Source organism: Tenrec ecaudatus, chromosome 4, assembly GCF_050624435.1.
Source record: "Tenrec ecaudatus isolate mTenEca1 chromosome 4, mTenEca1.hap1, whole genome shotgun sequence".
NCBI classification, from domain to species: domain Eukaryota; kingdom Metazoa; phylum Chordata; class Mammalia; order Afrosoricida; family Tenrecidae; genus Tenrec; species Tenrec ecaudatus.
In genome coordinates this window covers 134911971-134920036 of record NC_134533.1, presented here as the reverse complement: position 1 = coordinate 134920036, position 8066 = coordinate 134911971, and the positions used below count along the sequence as shown (strand labels likewise).

Here is an 8066-nt window from a genome sequence, read left to right as displayed (position 1 = left end):
GATCTTTTATCCCTAAATTGCCCTCCATGTGTTACTGGGCGTCAGAGATTCGGGGAAGCCAAACATCAGAGGGGATAGAGCTCTTCCCTGAAGTCTAGAACTCTAAATGCATGCTGACTTTCCATCCAGGGGGCGGCTTGCTGGGGGCCCTATCCCCAAGACCCGAACCTACCGGTGGTGCTAAAGCCTGCTGCACAGGACTCATTTCTTGTTATCTGTGTTGACTTCTCCACTGTCCAGAAGTGAGCAGAAGTTGTGAACTGGAGAAGCAGCAGAGAGACCTCCATTTATAGTTCTCTATTTCTTTTTCATTTCTTAAGTTAATAATCACTGGTGTTTCCAAAGATCATATGTCTACTTCTAGCAATGTACAACCTTCTCCAAGAAAATGCTCCACCTAATTCTGACGGTCCTTCCTCAGAGAGAGACTGTGTATGAAGCAGCCTTACATAGGCACAAAACTTAAACATGTGAGTGAGAATCCACTGGACAGGAGCAAGGGAGAGCCCTAGTGGTGCAACATTGCGCTTTCAACCACAAAGTCAGCATCTCAAACCCACCAGCCCCTGGGAAGGAAAAAGATGAGCTCTTTGGTCTTGTGAATTGAATTAAAAAATCAAATTGATTCAATGAAAGTGAGATTTTACAGAGCACTTTACAAATATGTTTTGTTAACTTTATCCTCACAAAACGTTGTAACAAACATTTGGATCTTTTCCCAAAAGATCCAAAGTCAATAAGGTCAAGGTGTATTATTCAAATCAATGAGTGTATAGACCAGAATTTCTAATGCTAGATTTCAGGAATAATTATTGCTGCATGCCATCAAGCTGGTCCTGGCTCACAGAAACCCCATGTGACAGAGAAGATATGCCTCATGCAGTTTCCTGATCTTTAATCTTTGCCAGGCCTTATTCCCACAGAGCTGCTACGCAGGTTTGAACAGACAACTACTCTGATAACAGCCCATGATGTGCTATCAGTGCCCTTTCCTATGTAAATAATGAATCATGCATAGTTTGAAAATCTTATGCATTGCTTTTTCATTGAATTAAATTCTTTCATTTTTTTACTTGATGTTCTAGAGTTGTATTTAATGAAAGAGTGTTTTAAGAAATTTCATGTATTCTTTTATAGTTCTGCATTTTGTTTCATTCAAATTTCTGTGTTTGAGATGTTAAAATGTTAACATCTTGTATAGCACAAACAGTACCAGGTTTTATAGGTCATCTCAACTTGGACTACAGTTAATCTTACCGTTGCTAGGCAAAAATCTATAAGATTCCATTTGCTTTTATACTTGCACAAGAAAAACATATTATTGGTACCATGTGGATGGAATAGAATTTGAATAAAATTGCCCTGAATAAAAATTATTATTTTTGTAACATGATTTTTACTTCCTTAGGAATATCTAATTGAATATGTTTTCTAGTATAGATAGGTCTTATGGATTTTAATATACTGCCCTGGTGGCACCGTAGCGTATGCATTGGACTAACCGCAAAGTCAACAGTTCCAAACCACCAGATGCTCCACAGGGGAAAGATGAGGCTTTCTATCCCTATAGAGAGTTACAGTATCTAAATCCCTCAGAAGCAGCTCTCCCTGCCCTGCAGGGTTGCTGGGCATCATAGCTGACTCAAAAGGAGGGAGCTTGGTGATTAACTAAGTTCTGTAAAATGAGACTTCCTATGACAATAATAAAGATATATATATATATGTGTGTGTGTGTATTTGATTTTTTATAGTAGAACATGTGAATCTATCATCCTTCCATCATTTTAGGAGCTGTTGTTTTTGTTGTTCATTGCTACTGCATTGATTCTGACTCATGTATGCAGAGAACTCCTTTATAGGGTTTTAAAGGCAGAGATTCTTTAGAAACAAATAATTAAGCCAGTATTTAAAACAAACAAACCAACAAAACCTGTCTTATGAGATGCTTCTGTGCAGGTGTCTACCATTCGGTTAGCAATCCATTGATTAACTATTTGTGCCACCCCAAGCTTTGAATTGTGAACAATGAAATCAGAATCATGGGATTTTATTAAGGCAACATTGTTGTTTTCTCTTATTGTCCATACACACACATGTATGACGGTCACTCTATATTTTACTATGTTAAATTATTTATTTTCTTTCTTTAGAATACTTTTACTTTGAGACCTGATGGAAAAATAATAGATACACATGGAAAATTAAGACACGATCAGAGATGATTGTGAAGACCATCTAGCCAGAAAGCTTTGTCTTGTCAGTTAATGTAGAAATTGGAGTATTGACAGACTGCAGCATCAAAAGGAATTAGTACTCTTCTCCTTCCTCCTGACCCTCTCCTTCAACAGAATCCACATCAACCTCCTCATAGTCTTTCTCAAGGGCAGCCATGTCTCCCAGGGCTTCAGAGAATTCTCCTTCTTCCATCCCTTCACCTACACACTAGTGAACAAAGGCATGCTTGCTGTATATTAGGTCAAACTTGTGGTCCAAGCGAGCCCAGGCCTCAGCAATGGCTCTGGTGTTGCTCAGCCTGCACACAGCTCACTACACCTTGGCCAGGTCTCCACCCAGGACCACAGGGGGAGGCTGGTATTTAATGCCAACCTTGAAGCCAGTGGGACACCAATCCACAAACTGGATGCTGCACTTGTTTTTGATGGTGGCAATGGTAGCATTGACATCTTTGGGAACCACATCACCACAGTACAACAGGTAACAAGTCATGCATTTTCCATGGTGGAGGTCACATTTCACCATCCGGTTAGATGTCTCAAAGCAAGCATTGGTGATCTCTGATATAGAAAGCTGTTCATGGTAAGCTTTCTCAGCAGAGATGACAGGGGCATATGTGGCTTGAGGGAAGTGGATGTGGGGGTAGGGCATGAACTTGTTCTGGAATTCTGTCAGATCTACATTCAGGGCACCATTACATCTGAGGGAAGCAATGATGGAAGACATGAGGTTAAGGTTGGTATAGGTTGGGTGCTCAATATCAAGGTTCCTGCTACAGATGTCATAGATGGCCTCATTGTCTACCATGAAGGCACAATCTGAGTGCTCCAGGGTGGTGTGGGTGGTGAGGATGTGTGAGGGTCCGGTAGGTGCAATTGTACAGCAATAAGTAAAGATTATAGTAAAGTCATAGAAAGCATGAGAGATAGAAGAGAGATTGAAATAATGGAGTCAGACACATTTCATGGTAGCATGTTCACCTCAGCCTCACTTGGTGGTCCACGTGGAGAGAGAGAGAGAGAGAGAGAGAGAGAGATCTTTATTGCTAACCAAGGTTTTCTATCTTTGGGGGGCATGCAAGCCCACTAATTACAGGTAAAGACATACGCCACAGGAAGGGGTTACACTATAGGTTATACAGCAATGAGAGGGGGACAATATAGGGATATACATGCAATAGGAAAGGGAGGGATTGGGGGCACCCATATGACAAGAAAGTCGGATCCTAGATTCAGGATGGCAGCGTAATTTTGGATGTCACTGAGCAGGTTTGACCTGTTCTTTGGATCTCCATAGAAACCATTATCAGTAGGGTGTAAACCCTACCCACAGGGACCAAACTGATGGTCATGAGCCTTTAGGGAGAAGTAGTCCATTGTCCTTAACAGCATGGAGTTGGCCCTACTTGTGGTGGGACCAGACAGAAGTCTGGCAACTGAATGCCTTCAGGGAGGATACTTGACAATCATTTCCCATTAGCTGGAAGCAGTGTCCTAAATCTAACATCTATTGGGGGGAGAAATCTTTCTGTTTCCCACAGCTTACCATCCTGTGTTTTCTGTCCAGTGAGGCTCCTGGATAGAAGTTAAACACTAGCAGGAATTTGGAGGGGTAGGGGTCGGGTGGGGTTTGCCTTCACTGTAATGAGTGTCCCTTTTGACTCTCCTCCCATTTGAATCTCTACGTTTCTTTGAAAATGTAGTTGTTGCTCTTGTATCTTACCTTGGTATCAAAACCAAAGGCAAACCCACTGTAATCCAATATATTCTAACCCATAGAAACCCTAAAGTGCAGTGTACAACTGTTTCCACAGGGTTTCTGAGGCTACAATTTTACAGAATGGCCCTCTCCTCATCTTCCTCCTATATCATGGCAGGTAGGTTCAAACTGCAAATCCATTGAGTCACAGGAGCTCCTTTACCTTGGTCTAGGATAACTATTTATTCTAGTGTCTTAGATTAAACTTCCAATTGTATAACCTGTGACACTAGCTTAATGCGACCAGGAGACTCTAGGACACTACTTTACAACCTGGCTGCAATCAACTGAATTTTCTTCCAGAACAATTTAATCTATTTATAAAGAATTACCAATAAGGCATATATATGGGGGATGGATATGAGAGAGTGTAAGAGTAGAAAAACCATCCAGGGAGGCAGATGGGTATGGAATTATGTGTCCATTTTCTGATATGAAAAGATAAATGAAATTAACTTTTATAGCAATTCCTCCTCATCTACATGTGACCTAGTTATCTAGTACACATGGAAGTGGGCAATTTTTGGCCCTCGGTCTGGATGAAGCCTGAGAAATCATCTTACCAGTTATCATCACACACTTTACCAAATAAAAACTGCTCCAGCTATTATAAAGGGATGAGTTCATTAAAAGTTTGAACAGTATGACCTGCTAATGATATTATAAATATCCAAATGACCCTTGGCAGAAAAGAGATCTCCCACTCCTGTTAGAGCTATGATAGAAATTACATCACAGGAATTTCTTTTCTCGCAGTTTAGGAGGTTAGAAGTCTAAGTAGAAGCTGCCTGCTCCAGGTTCTTTCAAGGATTGTTCTCTGCAAGTTCAGGAAGAAGCTACTTGTCATTTTTGAGCTGCTCATGAACAACTTTCATGTGACTTGGAATCTTTGCTCATTCATCTCTGCTCCTCTCACAGACTTGTTTAATCTCTTTTATTATCTTAAAAGATATTGCCTTGAGACACACCCTGCACTAATCCTCACTCATTTATTTAAAAAAGCAAAACAAAAAACGCATTCCTCAATGAGATTATAAGCACTTGCATATAGGCTAGAATTTACAGCATGCATTTTTTTTGAGGACACAATTCTATCAAAGACAACATGCAAATATTTGGGGTCTTTCTGATTCTAGGAACTCTGTGCATTTTGACTTGTTTTACTTAATAGCTTATTCAAAGGGGAGAATTTATTGTCTTGTATTGTAATAGCCTGTTGAGTTCCCTTCACTCTAGACAACAATTTCTTTGAAGGGAGGCGTTTTATCATTATTATTGCTCATTGTTGTATAACCAGCCTGTCGCAGCTTGACTGGTGTACAATCAATAAGTACGTATTGAATGGATGGTTGAGGCACAGAGGGAGGCATGAAAGGTGAGCTGTCTCTCCTGCCTTCCTGCTTCCTAGGAAAGGCTTTTGCCTCTGTTTCCTTTTCAGAAGATTCGATTTGGGTGTTGCACTTACTTTTATTTTGTGACAAAGTTTTTCTTCTACTTAAGTGATTCCCAATTTATCTGTTCCCTGTGAAGTATGCTTCTGGAAGGAAGCTATAAAATTATTTGTAAAAAATTTAACAAATAATTATACTACATGAATTTATATACCCTGTTTTTGTAAATCATATCCTTTAGATTGAAAAGTTCTTTAAGGCCATAATGCCATATTTATTCAATAGAATAAAATCACATCTACTTTTACCATCTTGGGCTCTGGCGATTTGATCTTCTATTTGTTGTGATTACTTTTCTTTGATATATATATATATATATCTCCCCAAAGTCTTTTTAAATGCCCTTTTCTTTATTCCTTGTTTTCTCATGCTAAATTGTAAATAAAATAGCAACCCCAATTAAAAAGGAAAGTGGACACAATTATTCTTGTGACAGGTAGGTTTATTGTGCCAACCTGGCCAATAGAAACATGTGAGATTAATAAGGTTGACGTTTCAATGGAGGGCAAAAAAATTAATGGTCCAACAAGGCCCACCACTCTCTCTCTAGCTCTTTGGTGATTGGACCAGCATGCAGCTGCTTTAGCTAGTTCTCTGCCTCAACTTGTAAGCTACACTACCTGTGGTACAGGCAACCTATGGATCGTGTTGCTAGAACTTGAGTTTCCTTTGAGACCTGCTTTACCACGCTGCTGGTATATATATATCGCTTGAGCTTCAGGCTGGTGGATCCTGTCATCTTGCATTGTTTAAGTTTGATATCCCATTTAAGCTGGCTTCACTAAGCTCCTGAGCTCCTGATTGTTGGTGACCCACTCTGCTGTTTGCTGCCTGTGGCTGGACTGCCTGCATTTCCCTAGGGAAGAATCAGCCCTCTGCTTCCTTGGACCAAGCAGCCCTTAAAGGACTTCCAGTATATTAACTTTTCTACAGAAGTGAGTTGAACTGAGCCCTCGATACGGTTGTGTGGACTAATTAGCTGTTATATTCCTTCATGCAATATAAATCTATCTATCTATCTAATCATAGGTGTCCTCGTTTTGTTTCTCTAGAGAACCCTGCCTTACATAAACTAATTTTAAAGAAGAAAAAAACCTCACAAATTTACTGATAGATAACATCACAGTAAATGGAGCAAAGATTGAAGTTGTCATGGATTTTATCTTGCTTGGATCCACAATCAATGCTTATTAAAGCAGCATTCAAGAAGTAAAACAATTTGATACACTGAGCATATCTGCTATACAAGAACTCTTTAGAGTGTTGAAAAGTAGGGAAGTTACTTTAAGGATTAAGGATACCTGACCTAAGCCATGCTATTTTAATTACCTCATATGCATGTGAAATTTGGATATTGAATAAAGAAGACCAAAGAAGAATAGATATTTTTGGATTGTGGTGCTGGCAAAGATTATGGAAAGTTTTATGAACTTCTAAAAGGACAATTTGATAAATTTTGGAAGAAGTAGAGCCAAAGTGCTCCTCAGAGACAATGCTGGTAAAACTTCATCTTATAAACTTTAGACATGAGAGATCAGTCCCAGGAAAAGGACGTCATGTGTGGTAAAATAGGAGGGTAGTGAAAAAGATGAAGGCACTCAACAGGATGGATTGACACAGGGGCTACCACAAAGAATTCAAACATAGGATGGACCGGACAGCACAGTATTTTTTTCTGTGTGCTTAGAGTTGACATGAGTCAGAAGCAACTCACTGGCACTTAATACCAACAACAACAAAATCGATTGGAAGAATTTATTGTAAATTAGTGAAGGTTTATAGGGCAGATGAGCAGTGTAAGCTCAACATGTTTGTTAGCTACCGTCATACAGGTTCTGATTCATAGCAGTACTGCATGCAAGAGAACAAAACACCGGCGATCCTGCACCATTCTTAGAATGCTTGCTCTGTTTGACCCATTGTCTCAGCCACTGTGTTACTCCATCTCATTGAAGCTAATCGTTTATTTATCCCTCCACTTAACAAGGACTAGTCTCTCATTATAAAATGTCCAAAGAACATGAGATAAAATCTAGCCATCTTAGCCTCCAGGAAGAATTCTGGCTGTACTTCTTCAAAGATTTGATTTTTATTTCGTCAGTCCATGGAATTCTCAATATTCTTTGGCAGCACCATAATTCAAATGCATAAATACTTTTTCAAACTTCTTTCTTTAATATCCAATTTTCATATATGTGATGTTTGAAAATTGCTGCCAGCTCCCTTTCCATTATTACTGTGACCATTTTTGGTTGATCTTGAGCATAATTTTACTTGCATGTGATTCCAATGATATTGTTCTTTAATTTCAGCATTCTGTTGGGTTACCTTTCTTTGGAATGTATACATACATAGATCTCTTCCAGTTAGTTGGACAAGTATCCGTCTCCCAAATTACCTGGCATAGATGAGTAAATGATAAGTTAGTGCTTCCAGTTCTTCATCAGCTTGTTAAAACATTCCAATTAGTTTTCCACCAATTTCTGGAGCCATGTTTTCCACTAAGGCATTCAGTGCAGCTTGAACTTCTTCCTTCAACACCATTAGTTGTTGCTAATATGCTACCTCCTGAAATGATGGAATGTTGATTAGTTCTTTTTGGTATAGTGTCTCTGTGTATTT

At 39.4% G+C, this 8066-nt stretch overlaps 1 pseudogene; it reads right to left on the bottom strand.

Moving 5' to 3' along the window:
- Positions 1-2307: 2307 nt before the first annotated feature.
- LOC142446049 (tubulin alpha chain-like) lies at positions 2308-3111 on the bottom strand (annotated as a pseudogene).
- Positions 3112-8066: the final 4955 nt, after the last annotated feature.